General features: G+C 38.9%; 1 protein-coding gene across 1 annotated transcript in view; it reads right to left on the bottom strand.

The window, feature by feature from the left end:
- Positions 1-18,390, bottom strand: part of IL1RAPL1 (interleukin 1 receptor accessory protein like 1) — a 1,380,067-nt gene extending 1,361,677 nt beyond the window's left edge. The window contains exon 1 of the mRNA XM_055267893.2: positions 17,469-18,390. The gene's annotated coding sequence lies outside the window, so the exon portion shown is untranslated. The remainder of the gene's footprint in view (positions 1-17,468) is intronic.
- Positions 18,391-19,921: the final 1,531 nt, after the last annotated feature.

Genomic DNA, 19,921 nt, shown 5'->3' with positions numbered 1-19,921 from the left:
TGTAAAGATAGTACCAACAAGGCTTGATGACTGGATGTGGTTTGTGAGAGAGGGAGAGAAATGATGAGTGATTTCAAGGTTTTGGGCCTGAACAAATACAAAGATAAAACTGACATCAATTGAGATGGGAAAATTGTGAACAAAGTAGATTTGGGAGGGAAAAGAGAAGTTTAGCTTTGGACAAAGTAAGTGACAAATGTCAAATAGCTGATGATGTCAAATAAGTGGTTAGATATATGTGTTTGGAAGTCAGAAAAGTTACCAAGGTAGAGATATAAATTTAAGAGGTAGTGACAAAAAGGCTATTGATAGCCATGAGAGTGAGTGAATGAAATCACTAAGGGGTGAGTGTAGACTGAGAAGACAGCCAAGAGCTAAAACCATGGAACATTTTGACATGGAGAGGAGAGAAAGTAAGAAAGAGCCCAGCAAAGAATTAAAAGGAGCAAAAACATTAAACCAAGAGATTGTGCTGTCCCCAAAGCCAGGTAAAGAAAATGTACTGAGGAGGAATGATCCACTGTGTACATGTTGCCCACAAGTCAAGTATGATCCAAATAAACAAGGACAAGGACTGATCCATTGTGCAATTGTTACCCACAGGCCAAGTATGATAAAGATGGAATATTGACCGTTGGGTACAGGGAGAAAACTAAAGAATATTCCTGTTATATTTTAATATAACATGTTAAAATATTAAAATAAGGATTAGCATTGATTACGTAGCTATGATTTGTCAAACACTGCACGATATGCTTTGCAAATATCTTTTTTTTTTTTTTTTTTTTTGAGTCTCGCTCTGTCGCCAGCCTGGAGTGCAATGGTGCAATCTCGGCTCACTGCAACCTCCGCCTCCGGGGTTCAAGTGATTCTCCTGCCTCAGCCTCCCAAGTAGCTGGGACTACAGGTGCGTGCCACCACACCCAGCACATTTTTGTATTTTTAGCAGAGACGGGGTTTCACCATGGTGGCCAGGATGATCTCGATCTCTTGACCTCGTGATCCACCCGCCTCGGCCTCCCAAAGTGCTGGGATTACAGGCATGAGCCACCACACCTGGCCTACAAATACAATTTTTACTTTTCCCAGTAATCCTAAAGGTAGGTATTCTTTTCTCTCCAGAGATCTGGAAACTAAAACTCTGAAACATAAGTAACCTATCCAAGGTTACACAGCTAGTAAATGTCAAAGCCAAAATTGGAACTCACACTTGCCTTGATCCAAATGTGAATTCTAGTATAACATGATGTCTTCTGCAATTAGGAGAAGGTATATTGATACTATGAAAGAGATAAAAATGAAATCAGTGTTTTTTTAAAGCTTCTTCTTAATGGATACTTATATATAGGGAAAAGTTGTAGGGAAAAAAAGCTAAGAAGCTAAAACAATGAGAACTTTTATCACCTTGTAATTTATAAAAAATATAGCGCCATCTAACTATAGGCTCCAGTCTATCTTGGCATTGCTCACCTTAAAAACATACTGTCAGAATAATGGTCCTTAAGACATCACTTTCTGCATTACTGATGCAACCAAAATCTTTGGCTATAGGTTCTAAGCTATCAGCTTGGCATTCTGGCATTCTGTAAACAGACCTGGCAATTTAGAGCATGTGATATACCTGTACCCATCCCCATGAGGGATGGAATAAACACTAACTTTACTGTACCAGTAACATTGCATCATGAACAAAACCTTTACAATGCAAATGTCATATATCTACCAAGCTAGGCTTAGTGTGTTTTTAAATCAAACTTTCTTTTCTCCTATTATCTTGCTTAGACCAGGACACCTTGGGAGATTCTTCTTTCTTTTCTTCCTTTCTCCCTTTCTTCTTCCTTTCTTTCCTTCCTTTGATAATTATTGAACTGAATTGCACCATGTGCCAGGCACTCTCCTGGGCACCAAAGATATGTGGTGAACCAGATAAATGAGGTCATATCCTCTCAGCCTTACACTAAAGTTAGGAAGACACAAAGAAATTTAAAAATAATAAATTTGATGAGAAAAATACATAGCTAGTGGTGGCTTGGGAGCATATATTTTTAAGAAAACAGTCTTCTCTGTGATAGAATACTCTTAGCATTCAGAAACTAAAGTTATTAACATGAGCATTTGGGATTCAAATGAATTGGGAGTTGCTGAAACTGAACACAGAAGTATGTCACAGGCAAAATTCATTTACCTCACAGTATTTCCGCAAGCCACATAATCCTTGGTTCAAGCTCATTATATTCAATAGTCAGGGTCCTGTTCTATATTGTTCTTTTTTGATTGTAGAATGAACACTTTTAAAATTAATACCAGCTTGTTGATAATGATTATGATGGAGACAATGGTGATGACATTAGTCACACAAATATGTTGCCTACAACTCTAGTATGATCCAAATAAACAAGGACTCACGCAAATATGTGTTCTAAGAGACTGTCCTCAGGTATGAAATTATTTCCAATTACCTTTCGATAGTCTCAAAAAGTAAATTTGTATGTATACAAATTGCACATTTCTGGTACTGTAATTCTTGGAGTGGAATGGATTTAATTATAATAACTAAGTCTGCTTAACATGTTTGACTTAAGTAATGATTCAGTGAAGCAATACTAAACCTTTAATTTTCATAATACCTTTCAGGTTCCCAAAACTAGACTGAAGCCACACGATGAGGCTTTATTAAATATATTATTTTTATACTTTTGTAATCATAGCCAATAGTAACATTAACACTAATATTAAAAATAATAAGATTGGGCTAGCAGGAGTACCCAAATTAATAAAAGATGATTTAGATTTAGTAATATTTGAATCTTTGCTACCAAGACATTGGGAGAGTCCAAAGAAGATGCTTAGAACAATAACCCACATCTTCTCTGATTACAAATTTAAGAAATTAAAACTAATTTTCACTTTGGAAACAGGAAATAGTAACTCTTAACTTGCATATATAGATGAGGTTTAAATAGCTTCTGATGCACAGTCTGTTCCAATAGCCACCACTCATCTCCCATACCACCTACATAGCTCTTGAGTAAAAAATGCAAAAGAACATAACTTACCTACTGTCAGGGATGTGGCATTGTGTGGCAGAGTAAAAAAAACCATTGCTTCAAATCTATGTGGACAAAAATAAAAGTGTGCTGTGCACAAATAGCATGATGCAATCAGTAAAAATGGAACAATTTTTGAGCCTGGAGCCTTGAAGTTACATTTAATGAAAAAAACAGCTAGTGAATATATAGAAATGTTGGACTCTCCTTAATAAGCTTCACAATTTGTGTTTGAAACAATAAAATATATAGGTCCATAAACACAAGTAGAGTATTATGATGGAAAAGGAGTGTCACTTTGATTGAATTCTTGGTCTTTTAAAAATACCATGAACTTTTTTTTTTTTTGAGATGGAGTCTCGCTCTGTTGCCCAGGCTGGAGTGCAGTGGCGCTATTTCGGCTCACTGTAACCTCCGCCTCCCAGGTTCAAGCGATTCTCCTGCCTCAGCCTCCCAAGTAGCTGGGATTACAGGCGTGCGCCACCACGTCTGGCTCATTTTTATATTTTTAGTAGAGATGGGGTTTCATCATGTTGACCAGGCTGGTCTCGAACTTCTGACCTTAGGTGATCCACTCACCTTGGCCTCCCAAAGTGCTGGGATTACAGGCATGAACCACCATGCCCGGCCAACTTTTTTTTTTTATTATTATTATTCCAAAAAAATCAAGCCAAAGCCAGAGAAGGAATGTATCAAATGCTTTTAAAGCAAGCTAAGTGCTGGTAGCAAAGACTGCTATTTTTTTCTTAAGACAAATCTTTTAAAATGCTTAACAATGTGCATCCTCAGTTGCTGTGGCAATGAGTAAATTGCTCATTCTAGCTTTGTGCTTGAATTAAGCATGGAGTAGGTAGATCTGGAAGTATTTGTTGAACTGAATTGAGTTGACCATCTAGTCAAATGTCAGGTCAAGTGAGGGAAAAAATTGCCAAAGTGGTTGTTTATTAAAGTGAATATCAGTTGATGGATAATTTTTTGGTAGTTGAGAGATTTTTTGTTTGCTTGTTTGTTTTGTTTTGTTTTGTTTTGAGATGGAGTCTTGCTCTGTCACCCAGGTTGGAGTGCAGTGGCATGATCTCAGCTCACTGCAACCACTGCCTCCCAGGTTCAAGCTATTCTCCTGCCTCAGCCTCTCGAGTAGCTGGTACTACAGGCACGTGCCACCACGCCCACCTAATTATTGTATTTTTTAGTAGAGACAGGGTTTCACCATGTTGGCCAGGATGGTCTCGATCTCTTCACCTCGTGATCCGCCCACCTCAGCCTCCCAAAGTGCTGGGATTACAGGCCTGAGCCACCGTACCCGGCCGAGAGATGTTTATATCTGTAAAGGTATGTACTAAGTTCATCCCTATTCAACTTTTCTATGATTTAATGAATGGTTGCCCATTTAGACACAGCCAGTACTTTAAAAAATTACTGGCAAAATTAAGTGTCAGTGTATTTAACTTGACTGAAAATCTTTATAGGATAAAAATAGAAGGTGCTCCTATTACCTCACTAGGGTTGAAGAAAGCATTTTAAAAATCTAAGTAATGTCACTTCCCTTGCAATAAGGAAGGAAATTAATATTTCCACATAATATAAAAGTGAATAGTGTTATATGAAATGCTTCCTTTCAGTGAAAATTGAACGCTAGGATATATTATTTCTATGATTTCAAATTCATCGTATTCAAAACTAGTTCCCCTCCAGTCCAAATCATAGACTGGCTAATGCTAATGAAACACTGCTTTCACTGTCTGTTCTGTACCAGTAAATCTACATTCAACTTATTCCACTACCACTCAGTTCATCAAGTCTGCGCCTTCCGCCAACTTTCAATATTCGTCTGTAGCCTGGTCCTGCACAAACCCAAACAATTGTCTTATTATCCCTGGAATTCAGAAAACTTGGCCCCACTCTACTCTGTTCCATTTCCTTGCCCCTTCCTTGACCCCCACCCCCAAACCCCTCCTTAAACTCGAAATCAGGCACATGAACCACTGAGGAAAAAAAAAAAAGGCCTACCTAAACTCTCCAGGCATGAATTTTCCACTTTTTCCCCTCTCCCTATGGAAGTCCAGGACACATAGAATGTGCTCATTAGATATTTGTGGCCTGGTAACTTACAACAAGAGTAACTATAATGTGACCTGAACTACATTCCTGAAAAAAATCACATTCTCTGAAGCAAAACTACATAGAGCAAGGCCTTATACTCGATTGTATTTAGTTTCTTTATCTCTTTAAACAAATGTTTACGATTTCATAGCATTTCCTCAGTAATTTCATATGGTATTATTGCATCATGCCTCAAGGGGTGAGAGAAAAAATATGATCTTGTCAGAGATTCCAAATAACTTTCATTCCCCTCTTAATGGCCTGTATACCCATCCTGCCGTTGGTGGCTCACAGCTGAGTCCCTCATTGGGATTTACCCTCAGCTGCAAATAACTGTCTTCCCAACATTATGCTCCTTCCTGTGGGGCAGCCCCCCGCCCCCCGCTGCCAGTCACTGCCTGACGTGAAAACAGAAAGCCCCAACCCCTTGACTCAATGTGAGACAATTTTGAAGGACCATCAAATCTTTAGAACTTCTCATTGGAACTGCTGAAGCCCCAGCTGCAACCACATTGCAGTCAGTTTCTCTGAAAACTTTTGTATGCAATTCTTCATCTCAGAGTCTGTTTCTCAGGGAGCCCAATTGAACACATATGCCTTTCCCACTAGTCCATAAGCTTTAGATGGCAAGAACTGTCTTGAACATCTACAGCCTGTGTTAAGCACCATTCTTAGAACAGATAGGGCCCTCAAGTAGTATTTCTCATTCACTCACATGAAGGAGTTTATTAAAATACATACGGGAAGGGGCAATTCTGATCACGTAATAGGACTGAAGGACAGTGGTTAGTAGGGACCCACAATGAGCCACAATTGCTGCATGATAATCAACTGAGACAGTGGCAGCGTGAGGATTTCAGCATAGTAGGGGCCTACCCTTTGCCATTGTGGTTGGAAATGACTTATTACTTGAAAGTTGAAGCTGAGTTGGAGGGGCACTTTGGAAAATATCGAGAAAGCATCCAATATCCATAATAACTTATGATGCCAGGAGGAAAGTAACACTGACAGAGACTGAGAGGTTTCTGCTGAAGCCCTCCCAAGGAACATCTTGGTGATCCTACTGACCTCATTTTTTTTTTTTTTTTTTTTTTGAGATAGAGTCTCGCTCTGTCTTGAGATGGAGTCTCGCTCTGTCACCCAGGCTGGAGTGCAATGGTGCATGGTGCAATCTCGGCTCACTGCAACCTCCACCTCCCAGGTTCAAGCGATTCTCCTGCCTCAGCCTCCCGAGTAGCTGGCGGGGATCACGAGCACCTGCCAACGTGCCCAGCTAATGTTTGTATTTTTAGTAGAGACGAGATTTCCCCATGTTGACCAGGCTGGTCTTGAACTCCTGACCTCAGGTTATTTCCCTCGCTTCGGCCTCCCAAAGTGCTGGGGTTACAGGCATGAGCCACCATGCCTGGCCCTCAAATGTTTTTGAAAGTACACATTTCTCGGCTGGGTGTGGTGGCTCATGCCTGTAATCCCAGCACTTTGGGAGGCCGAGGTGGGTGGATCTCCTGAAGTCAGGAGTTTGAGACCAGCCTGGCCAACATGGCGAAACCCCGTCTCTACTAAAAATACAAAATTAGCCGGGTGTGGTGGCACACACCTGTAATCCCAGCTACTCGGGAGGCTGAGGGAGGAGATTTGCTTGAACCCGGGAGAGAGAGGTTGCAGTGAGCCAAGATTGTGCCATTGCACGCCAGCCTGGCCAAAAAAGAGCGAAACTCCATCTCAAAAACAAACAAAAAAAAGAACTACAAATTTCTATACTGCATTCCAAACACCGAATCAGGATCCTCAGGGCTAGGGGAGTGAGTTTTGACCACAGCTAGACTGTGAGACTTGTTCTTTCACCTGAATCCTAAGGATGATGTACATAACATTTAGTTTGTGCCTAAGTAAATTGCATTTTTTCTCATTTTATCTTCAACGTTTGGCTATTTTCCAGCTTACTACATCTTCCAATATAGAGTGATCAGATAAAGTATGGGGAAAAATAACTATACCTATTGGTTTCTTTGCTTCCACTTATTAGAAGTGCAGATAAAGTATTTGATAAGAAAAATAATTTAAACTAAACTAGCATGGGGATTCTTTATTACTAGGAGGCTCACTTTCTAATTTCCAGCTACAGTGCAAAATTGTTATAATTATTGGTAGTTAGCAAAAGAGTTCACACTTGTTAGAAATAAATCTTATTATCTTATTACTGAATGTACATTCTACTCGAAAGCTATATTCTTCTTCCATATGATCTTACTATAAAACCATTTTGAAATTTATATTTCCACCTTGCCATTACATTATATAAAGCACTTTCCTTTTTTCTTTTTTCCCAGTTGCTTCCTTCAACTTCTTTCTTCCAGATGAATTGTCACTTCAGAGTCACTTTGCTGTTGCCATCACAGTAAAGACATAAACTTTAAACATTATCCAGTGTACTCATTAAAGAGTTACACTAAATCTTAGCATTGTTGCTACAGTGTGTGGCAACTTTCTAACACTACCAAGCAAGGATAGTTTGAATGGATCAGCCCCATTACAGAATCTTGCCTTCTGCTTGAAAAAAATAAAAGCTAATGTTAAACTCTGGCTTCTGTATTTATCTAGCACTGGTAGCTGTGGTGTGTTGTTTATTTATTTATTTGAACAGAGTTCCACTCTTGTTGCCCAGGCTTGAGTGCAATGGTGTGATCTCAGCTCATTGCAGCCTCTGCCTCCCAGGTTCAAGCAATTCTCCTGCCTCAGCCTCCTAAGTAGCTGGGATTACAGACATGTGCCACCATGCCCGGCTAATTTTGTATTTTTAGTAGAGACGGGGTTTCACCATGCTGGTCAGGCTGGTCTCGAACTCCTGACCTCAGGTGATCCGCCTGCCTCCGCCTCCCAAAGTGCTGGGATTACAGGCGTGAAGCCACTGCACCTGGCGGTTTATTCTTTGAAAGGAAGAAAGAAAGAAGAAAATGAAGGGAGCCGGTGATGGCTGTTTGAAGCCTGGGGTTCTACATGAGAAAATTGGAATAAGCGTGAAACTCAGGAGTCACTGGGAAATTCACACAACTTGAAATCAATGGTAACCTGGAGATACACACTCTTAAATTCATTCCCCTTCTTCCTAAAGCATAAATCTGAGCGGCTCATGAAATGTTCTGTTTTCCTTAAGCTCATGCAATACCATTCCATTGGCTCCTGCTTGCCAGACATGGAGGCTCAGGACTCCAGCCTGATCTTCTTACATTTCATATCATATGCCCCCTTCTCTGGGGAAACAAGAACATTGGCTCTTCCTTAACCATGCTCCATTTGGTCCTACTTACAATATATTTTTGATCTCCCCTCTATTTAGAAGGTCATATCTCCATACCCATGTTAACTCCTTCAAAGTCCAATACAAAGGCTGCCTCCTTTAGCAAGCCTCACCTAAACCCTCTACGTGCACGTGTTCTGAACGTTTCTTGAGCCCGTAGCATACTTGGCACCTCTCTTAGAAGTACGTATGGTAGACTATCTTGAATTATAATAACAGGTGGCCTTCCATATCTGTGGATCCAAGCAACCATGGATCAGGAATATTTTTTAAAAACAATTTAAAAAGAACAAAAAAATAATTAAAAATAATACAAAGAAAAATACAATGTAACGACAATTTACATAGCATTTACACTGTATTAGGTATAAGTAATCTTCAGATGATTTAAAGTATACAGGAGGATGTACATAGGTCATATGCAAATACAGTACCATTTTATATTAGGGACTGGAGCATCTGTGGATTTTGGTGTCCACAAGGGGTCCTGGAATCAATCCCCATGGATACCAAGGGATGTTGGTATATGTGATTTTGTTTAGTAGTCATATCCCTAACTAAACCATTTTTGGGCCCAGACACATGACATCAGTCATCTCTGTATCGTTTGCAGTCCCTCTTGCATCCCCTTGCACAGTAAAGGCACTTAAATACCTATGATAGAGGTGGAAGGAAGGGGGAGGAAAGGAAGAAAGGGAGGGAGGGAGGGAAGGAAGGAAGGGAGCGAGGGAGGGAGGGAGGGACGGAGGGAGGGAGACAGGCAGGCAGGTGATTTCTTCTCCTTCAGTCCATTTGTAGGTTTTAAACTACCTAATATTAATTCTCTCTCTTTTGTTACTCAATTTTCCTTTTTTCACTTTTTAAAATCAGCAGCTTTTGTCTCTACGTATAATGTAGCATGAGTTTTGGAGAACACAGATCTAAAACTGACCTGTTATCCGTAAGTGTTTAAGCATTTGCTTGTGTAATGATTTACTGATGACCTACTATATGCTGCGCACAATTCTGGGCCCTGGAAATACAAGACCAGCAGGCACTTGGCTCCTGGAGCTAAGCTAAACCATTCACTCATTGAGAAGAGCACACCCACTGACATAAGCGGCTTGCTCTGTGGCTGTGCTATTAAGGGCCCTGTAGGAGAACCCTGACAAGAAAAAACAGCAGAGTCAAAAACCCCTAGAGACCCCTTGAATGCATTTACTCTGCACACTGTGGAGCTGGGTGCCTCTTGAGTACCATTCAGGAGTTCTGTCATGGTGAGAACAATTAGGAGCTTTAATAGGGGTATTCAAAAACCAAACACTGAGAGCTACCAGATCCATTTGTTATATTCAAATTTTCTCCCCTGGCCACATGAAGCTTTGTTTACACAAAATACCTGATACCATTCTAACTCTCTCAGTTTTTCCATTTTTACCACTGTATTTAGCTCTCCTGGCTGTGTCTCTTCTGAAATAAAGTTGGCAGAGAGGTTGTAAGCATCATAGTGTTCATAGCCAGCATCATTTCTTCATACAGGTATGCTACCAGCTCCCTACCCAGTAACTCTAGAGGGCACTGCGGGATTCAGCCTGAACAAAAGTATGTCCTCCACAGCCCTGTCTCCACCTTATCATCTAAAATGCAGTCCATTCAAGCTATTTTTCGGGGTCAGAAAAAAGTTAATGGCATCTTTTCTAGAAATGTCAATATTATAATACAAAGGGATAAAGCCTGTTATTCCAAACTTTCCTCTTTAGCATATTAACGATGATTCATTTGTCAAACATTTCAACAAAAATCATGTATGTGTGTGGATACACATATTAATGCAGTCATTAGGATATGAGGATACACACACACACGTCAGCTGTATCTTGTTCGTTTAGTAGTAGTTATATGATTGTAGCTTGGCAAACTTGATAAAATATTACTGTGTTCATTATTCCAAAATTGGTTCATTATTGTTTATGTAAGCAGACTGATCCTGTTGATGAAGAAATGAAATATGAAATTCAATATCGTCAAAGTGGGATCAAGTGTAGCTAGAAGATATTTTGATAGGACCCCTTAGTGGAATCCCTTGGAAGCAAGAAGGTAGCATGCCACACTGAGACAAAGATGGCCAGGGATGTTCAGGAAAGTCCAGTAAATGGAGAGGCTCCAAAGAAGAGCAATTCCCTGCAGGTGGAAAGATACAAAGCTAATGGGAAAAAGGACAGCATGGAAAAGACAAGAAGACCCACCAGTGACCTATGTTCTCAACTCTCCTTTGTATTGTGTCTCCAGGGATCAAATGAGGTCAAAAATCAGGTGTGCATAAAGGAAAAATAAAGTCCACAGATTCTGAGTGCAGAAGTCAGATGACTGATCACAAGTCGATAAAGTAAGCTAGAGGCCAAAGGATTCGATATGCCAACATTAGCTGTACTAATAAAAAATAATGCTCTATGCCAGGACATATTGCTATATAACTAAAATACCCAGCTGAGGGCTTATATCAAGGAACTGAAACCATGCATCATGAGAGAGCCAACAAATTGTAAGATCTTGGAAATTTCACTTCATTTCTCTTCTTCACAAATTCCTTGTTTAAAATCACATAATGGGGCATCCCTTACTCCTATACTGCATATAATTCTATTAGGTTTTTATGAGATTTTGATCACCTTTGGCTTTTATAATAATTCATTTTTATTTTGACTACAATAAAAACAATGTTTATTTTTTAAAAAAGCAATTATTTTCCAAAATCAACCAATTTTAAATTACAACCGTTGAATCCTAAAACTTGAATGGGAATATTTTGGAACTTTAAATGTACATCCTCAGGAAATCATCTACTCTAAGTCCATCTATACTGAAATTCAACTCCTTTGATCCACAAACCACCACCATCCACACTTACCTTTCATTTTCTCTGTAAGATGAACATGATTAATATGTATATGTAATGCAAGTATTTTGCCTCTAGACATATGGACCTTTTATTTACTACAGCTGCAGGAGTTACTCCAAGGATTCTAGAATCTATATAAACACCAAACTTTCTATGTAGATAGAATAAACAATGCATTTCAAAGATATAAGCAGACTCTGTTGTGACTATACATAAATTCATTTTTAAAGAGTTATTATATTCATAATAATTTACTATTATTATCATGCATTTTCTCAATTAATGGATACTGAAAGTATAACTATGATTAAGTAGACTTCCTGTGAATTTTCTTAATTATAAAGAGAACTTTGCACCAGAAAATGATGAAGATCACTATACTAAGTCATACAAATTAATCTAAAACATCGATAAGGTAACTCGTTTTGATTAGGTCATAAGAAGATAAACTACTATGAATAATTTTATGATTATCCACATGCTGATTTATTATAATTGTAATTCAAATAAAGTATAAGGTACCTAATAAACATTGAAAGAGTAAAAGTCTATAATTATATGATTACAATCCACAATCCATTTCATTTTTTCAGTGAGTCCAAATTCTACACACAATATCCTGACGTAGTGTTACAACGTACAATCTAGTTTAACTCTTAAATTTATGTTCACAGAGGTGTAGCTCCTGTAAGGACAAAGCAGCTCGTTTAGTGCCATTTATTATATTTGATATATATGAACATAGTAACTATAACAAACCATTTGAATAGCTTGTGATGAAAAAGATTGCTTTTAATATTGTGATATTAAAATGGGAAAGAGCAAAATTTTCAGAAGTAAAATTTTCTTTTAGTTCTCTTTCTTTTCTTTCTCCCTTTGCTTTATTCACAGTTCAGTGCCTGGGATTTTCAGATCATGTGACAAGAAAGCAACATCAGGCCACCTAGTCATCCCTTCTCTGTAGCTAAAAGACAGGAGTTTTAGAGTTTGGGCACCTGAATATTGTGTCTACACAAGGATACCAAAAAGCATGTCAATTAAGGATCTTTCCTTGTAAACCAAGGCTGAGGATAAGCATACTTAATGGATAAGTATGTCCACTGAGCCATGTGGTTGGACTGTAATAGAATGTTATATGCAGTATAAGACACTCCAGGGTGACATTTTCTGGGTGAAAATTAAAAGCATATTTGTAAGGTGATTAGCTAAATTTGTCAAATAAACAAGCCTGTCTACATTCATACAATACTCCTTGATAAATCTGCCAGAGCAAATCTGAAGTATTGTCATAAGACATAAAGAATATGCATTTTTTAAATATAGGAAACGAAGAAAATGCTTGCTATTAATAGGCATCAATGAAGTCAGATAAACATGCATGATGAAATTCATCTGAAACAACAAAAATATATTGGGAATCCTTGAAAAGAAAAGCAAGACACTGGGAAGTTATGAAGAGGAGGTTGCTCTACAACATGAAAATTCTTTATTTTAAGCCCAGGACTACTAATTTATTACAGGGTTTATTTTGCACTTTCCAATTCTATTTTAACCAAAATATAAAAACTTACTCTGTAACCTGATTATTCAGTCACTGAAAAACATACATGGGAGCCCATATCACTAAACTATCCTCTTTGCATATATGTAAATATCATTCTGTTAAGATACAAGAACATTAAAGAGATACAGTTTTGGTAGTGACACATGGGGGATTGCCTCCCCCTAAAGAAAGTTAGTAATTATTACAACTAGAAAATTCCAAACAGACGGGTATCTTTATATTCTCATTTTCTCTATTACACTTGGTATTCAAACTCATTATGCTTTTGTTAATATACTGAAAGACAAGAGTCACTTTCTGGTCAATGTAGTCAGTTTGAGAGGTAGCATCAAGTTTGTGTACATTTGTTTGTGTGCTCTTGGTAGCAGAAACAGAAACTCCTAAGTACTCAGAAGCGTTTTTTAAAAAGCAATCTGCAGAAAACACTCTCACACATAAAACCCTTAGTTACCACTGTTTGAATGTTATTCAAAAGCAACTATTTTTTAAATTACTTAAGACAACTATATTCCCATATGAGTACTTCTGGAAAAAACTGAGTACTGAGTGAAAGTTAACCAACAAAGCTTTTAATTTGTCTTTGTTGGTTAATCACTGAACAATATTATGTACAGCTAACTGTAATTGCTACTAGAAAGCACCTATTCAGATTTATAATAAGGGTGTAAAAAACATGCACAGCTAAATTAATAAGACTTAGGGGAATCCTTAATAATAATAATTCCATATATTTCTAAGGCATAGGATGGTGGTAAGTACTTAGACATATATTATCTCCTTTCTGTAGAGCAACGTGCAACTATTTATTTTTTTAAAAAATGATTCTCTGGAACACTGAGAAATCACATGTGGTGTCAGAGGTCACAAGGCTAGTAATTGACAGAGCCGGAAGTACAGTTTCAAGCCCTCTGACTCAGCCTGGAATTCTACAATGCCTTGATGTCTCACGGAACTGGACTCTCCTCTTTGAGATTCCCGATAAACCTAATGGAAATAGGGTTGGAATTTAGTAATAAAAATGCTGACGTGACCTTACCTATAGCTGCCCAACCGGTACAATTATAATTATGCTTTATAACTTGAGCATCAGCAGAAAACGTGCTACTTTTAAATCTCAATAATCAACCCTTGTTTTGTTGCTACAAATTATAGAGTAGTCTGCTTTATAAAAACACAAGATTTGCCAAACACCAAATATCATATCTGTTGTAAGTCAAAGTATATCCCAAACATTTCAGTGTGCAACAAACTAACAAATTCTGAAATATAAATCTTCAAAGTTCAACTGTTCTTTAAAATGCTTTATCTGACAGCCATTTTAAAAGTAATACTGATTTGTTCACATATGTTGCAAACATAATGAAAATTCAATTTAAAATTTTCTCTAGTTTTAGGAATACTGTGATTACTTATCTGCTAAATCTCCTTTGCTGAAGCAACTGGTCAGGAAACAAAACTGATAGCTTTCGTATTCATAAATGGTATTTATCTTTTTCCCAAATATTTTCTAACCTAACTACATGACTGCGGCTGACAAAATGGAAATAAAATAGAAAATAGATGTTATATTTCAAATTACCCACTGCCATCATGTTTAAATGCTTTCCTATTAGACAAAGCTTTTTATTATTGATTTGCAGGATACTTAAGAAAAATGCCATAACCTGCCTTAGTTACATAATCTTCTTCCTAAAGAAAGTAACAGCTTATAAAGTGCCATTAACATGATTGAAACTATCTTTCCTAATAGAAGTATATGCAGTCTTCAAGTAAGGAGTTAGCAATTACATATGTATATTTGCTTCACAACCAGTGTCTTTTTGTACAGAATCTTTTTCCATCCTGCTATTATTTCCATCTCCTACTGAGCTTAGAAAACCTATGCCCTGCTTGGTAACATATGTGTGGTTTACGTCAGAAAACAACTGAGGAAGTCATTTATAAAATACTGAAAGAAGGAGTAGGAAAAATCATTACAGACTATATTTGTGCACGTAGTTGGAAACCAACAGCCTGGAAGCAGCCCTTGTGTTACCCTGACCCCTGAAGGAAGGAATCAGGAGTTAAATTCACATTCAATTTCCTACACAATATGAACGCCAAACCTCCAAATCCACTGGCACAATACCTCAATGTTTGTGCATGTCCTGCAGAAGTATGAAAGTCACCTCAAATATCAGACCTTAGAATTTCATTCCCCAATCCCACCATTCTGACTCAGGGTGAGCAAATCTTTTCAAAGTTTCTTAGAGGGTGTCTAGATTCTGCATCTTACTCCTTAGGACTGGAAGGAAATGGAATATGAGAAATAAAAGAAAAACAGAAAAAAACATCTCATCTCCCTGATAGAAAAGTCATTTAGCCTTCTTTGTAAAATAAATGTAAAGAGAAATAGGAAATAGCACAACTAGATAATAAGGTGATTCAATTGAACAGGGTTAGGATTTCAGAAGTTTCATTTTTTGTGAATATGTGATCTATTGAGGAGAAAACAGATCCTAAAACAGTAGAAGGCCAAAAGGACCTGATGTGTATCTTCTTTAAAAAAATCACAACTCCAGACAAAACATGAGGGAAAATGACATTTTATTCTGCGGTATTCCCTCCTCTGCACAGTGAGCACAGTACATTTATCTCATCTCATGGTAAAAGTCTTTGGCAGCTGCAACCTGTCTTTTAAGCCATTCAGTAAGTGAAACTTGAACATGGATTGCTCTTTTTTTCTGGGATTTGTGTTAATAATGAATCCAATGCCATTTAATTTGTAATTTAACAGGGTACTTTACCTTTGAATGCTTTTACTTCTCTTTTCTCAGAAGGTTAAAATGGCCCAGAAAGAGATTGTCATGGTTAAGATAAAGGGACAAAACACTCATTTCTGACACGCTGTGGAAGCAATCATCATTTTTATGAGGGAACCACCAGGCTGAAATCTGCATCAAGCTCTACCAGGAAAAATGCAAGAAAGGACCCTAAATATTCATTCCGTTCACAGTCTTCATTTCAATGAATTTAACTTTCCATTCAGTTGGGGTCATACATTTCAATCCTAGGGTAAAGAACTATGACCTTGGCTGGAATCATCAGTCCCAGTTACTCAATGGGGCACTTCTGAAACCTTGCGGACTCATTTTGACTCTCCACGGGTGTGGCTAAAATTGGTCCTGTCCAGCCCTAAAGCTTATATGATCTGATGTCCCTCCGAAACTCACTATGAGAAAACTCATGCAAAATTTGCCATAGAGATCAAGGTTTACAGGACCCTTGGAGCTAATCTCTCTGTGCCCTCCTCCTCTGTTAGCTGTTACAAGCCTTCAAAAGTTAACAGGGTGATGGAGCCTCTCTCTATACAATCATCTCATCTCACTATCGTTGACTGAAACTCGCTGATGTAATGAAGTTACATAATCACCGATTATGCACGACTTCCATCCATCTTCCTACATATCCACATATCTTCTCCCCTCCCCTTTGGATCAATCTACCAGGTGAGATTTATAACACATGTAAATGCTCCATTCTCTCATCACAGGCACTGAATATGGGACTTTAGCATTGCAGTACAGTGCACTGAACCACGTCATCAATATTGATTTCTTTATCCCATTTCCCAGGCAGAATATGCTTAAACATCCTTAGTGTTCTAGTCTCTAACTTTTTACCGAAAGGGTAAAATAGATGTAGCAGACAGGACCCATCTTCAACTTAAGGTTAGGGGAAGTATGTAATTAATTGCCTGCATTTCCCAAGCTGGCTGCATTGCAATAAAAGGATGGTCTCTGCTTTCAGACCTTCGACTCCCCTGCACGTGGGTCTCAGCTTCAGCTATTTAGGATATTGGGTAAATAATTATATTATTGGGCAATTGAACTTGAGAAAGAAAGCACTGTGGTGATATTTAAGATAATGTTGCCTTATTCTTCTCTATGTTAGCCATCATTTTTAGCTTTTTCTTTTCTTTTCCTTTTTTCACTCTGAGTGATAATCCAGTAGATAAAAAAGTAGCCCAGGGCGCTTAATAATCTCCAGTAACCACAACCTAGAGAACAATTAACGATGATTATCACCTTAAAGTTTAAGAACTTGACAAGTGGGATGTCCCTGGTCCCATTGCGGCTGCGAAATGCAGCAGAATGCTGCACTGAGTTGCAAACATATTTCTTTTAATGCATAGAGAGTAGCTCGTTTTATTTCAAACGTGGCTCTTCACTAAGTGTTTCTTTTACTGCTGCTTCCCCTTCCAGAACGCAGGGGCCACAAATGTTACATCCAAACAAAGAGTGTCTACCCAGAATTAATTCAAGACACTCTTCCATATCAAAATAATTGGGGAAGAGAGAGTGATACTTTGATTTTCAATTGCACTCAGAATACGGGCACACATACATATACACACACACGCACACACACACACACACACATCAACACACCCAACTGCAGTTATTCCATTCAGTGCCAATAACGGCCACATCACAGCCATCAATGCGATGCAGCAATCATTCAAGTCACCCATTCCCATTACAAATGCCCAAGTTTGCTCATGCCACTGACAGGTTTGCATATATAAAATGACCTTACCCACAACAGTCTTCCAAATTATTCTCCTCTGGATATTAGTCGGTAAGGTAATTGCTGGTCATCACAATGCGTATTCAGAAAAATCCACGTTTTACTCCTGTGTTCTTTTTCTTGTTTTTGCTAGCAATTAATATTGTGAACAAGATTCCCATTCACAAATGCCAAGTTCACCATAAAAGCAGATAATTCCATACAGATCTTCCCTACAAGACTGTCTCCAGTTAGTTCTCAAAGTGCCCGATTGTTTGCCGAAGATACAATCCAGGTGCAGAGCAGGGAAAAAAAAAACAGACTAGGAGAAAAATGAAGAGGCAGATAGAAAAGGAGAGACTGAGAGAGGAGAGAGCAGAAAAAGAGGGGGAAAATAAGAATAATTCTTAAAAAATAAGGAAGGAAAAAAGCCGATAAGTGAGAAGTCTGTGAGCTCTATGACAAGAATTGGAGTGTTGCTTGCAAATCTTCTGAATACATGTAGCCTTTCAAATCCTCCTGGTCCCCAAGTAAAATTTCCAGATCCGGGATGCAGCCATAAGAAAGAATCCTATGTATATTTCACAAGTATCCCGCAATAACAGATCCGACGGGGTTTTCCTTGTACAGTACTGCTATGTGAAAGCACACAACCCCTGCTGTTTGGGAAGGTGTCTCCTGGGTCCTAGCTCTCTTCAGCAGCCCCCAAAAATGATTTTTCAAAAAAGAGTGGGGGGGTGGGAAAAGCAGCTTTGCGTTTGCCTTGAATGATGCTAATCCTGAGCGAAAACGACAAGCAAAACACGAATAGCACGAGATCTTGATTAAGAGCCACAATCCACTCAAAATATCCCAGGGAAGAAGGAGCGAAAACAAGAAAGAGAAACTGCAATGCATAAATGATTCCAGTGTTTCTACAAGATCGGTTCATTTGATTGAATGCATTCTCTGGTTTGCTGCAAGTCATAAAGAGGATAGTATTACTGCCACCCAATGGATATTTTAGTACTAGCCAATCCACAGACAGCCACCGCTTTGCGAGTTTTAGTTCTCAGAAGACCGAAGTGGAAGGAGGGTAGCCTGGGAATCTTTTGGAAAGGACCCTGGGAGGCTTCAAATAGCGGAAATCTGTCCTTCCAGGCAAAAGTGGACTGGCAAATTTGGATGCTTATACAGTCTTGCCTTAGCCACCTTAGAATTATGGTTCCATTTCTCTAGGAAGCAGAAAGATACAGAGAGTGATGCTTAAGCCGACACACTCTTGATAACCTCCTTTTCATCTCTTCTCTTTGAAGCAGATTTAATATTGCGCGCGACCCTCCCACCCCCATCACTGTCTCCCCAACGCCCCCATTCTCCGCATCACTTTAAGATGGATTACAAGAGGGAAGGGGTGCGGGGGCTGCTCCAAACAAAGCTCAGGTGCTAAGATGATAATTGTTTCTAAAGGGCAGTTTTGCAAAAGTGCTTATGTCTGTATTGATATGCAAACTGTGAGTCCCTCAAGCAGTAACCCTCCTCACCGCGGCGCTTTCAGTTTGGGGGAGAAGCAAAATCTTCCCTAAGTGAGTGGGGCTTGGGAGAAGGGTGCCTGAGGAAGGCTCTCTGGGAGTGCGGGGTGGGGGGGTGGGGAGTGGGAGGAGGAGCGGAGGGGAGGATCCTCCTCCCATCCACCGCGTAATTGAGTTCCCTACAGAAGAGTTCGCTGCTGGTTTCTGAGATGAATTTGTGATGAAGAAAGAGGGTCAAAGTAGGTACGGGTAAATACATCAGGTTATTTGCTCAGTTTAAGGTCCTTGACCATTTACATTGGGATAGTATAACACTCACATGTGATTCCGTGATTCTCAAACTTTGATGTACACACCATCACCTGGGTGTCTTGTTAAAATGCAGATTCGGATTCGGTACATCTGGAGTGAGGCCTGAGACCTTGCCTTTCTAATAAGCTCGCCCGTGGCCCATAATAATGTTGCTGAGCTGTGGACCACACTTGGAGTAGCAAGACCCTAAAAAAAATGTTAATGTTTACACTGCAGCAACAGTGTTAGTTTCTGGCAGCTGAGTAGGCTGGAGGATTAAAAGGCAGAGAGCCGCTTTTCTAGTTACTTCTCTCCCTCTCCCCACCCTGCAACCTTTCCCATTCAACACCGGGAGCCCATGTACTTGAAAACCTTAACCCATTTTGTAATGTATCCCACAAGCTTTTGTAATGGCAGGCTTAACCGGATAAACCAAAAATAGAACAATAAACAGGTAAAGTAGCCTTGGCCCTTCAGAACCGTTTTAATTTGGGGAGTAAAACACACATCAAGATAAAGAAGACACTTTAAAAACTAGGTAAAATGCGAGCTAAACGAATACAAACTAAGCGCACAGGTGAGAATAACAGCAGGCAGGGAGACTAGACAGGGAGGTAAATCTGTATTTCGAAAAAAGGAGCAGTACACCGACATTTCCAACCTAAGCAGAGGGAAAATGTG

This window comes from Symphalangus syndactylus, chromosome X (genome assembly GCF_028878055.3).
Source record: "Symphalangus syndactylus isolate Jambi chromosome X, NHGRI_mSymSyn1-v2.1_pri, whole genome shotgun sequence".
NCBI classification, from domain to species: Eukaryota; Metazoa; Chordata; class Mammalia; order Primates; family Hylobatidae; genus Symphalangus; species Symphalangus syndactylus.
Note: the sequence above shows the minus strand (reverse complement) of the source record. Positions and strands in the feature narration are given on the sequence as shown.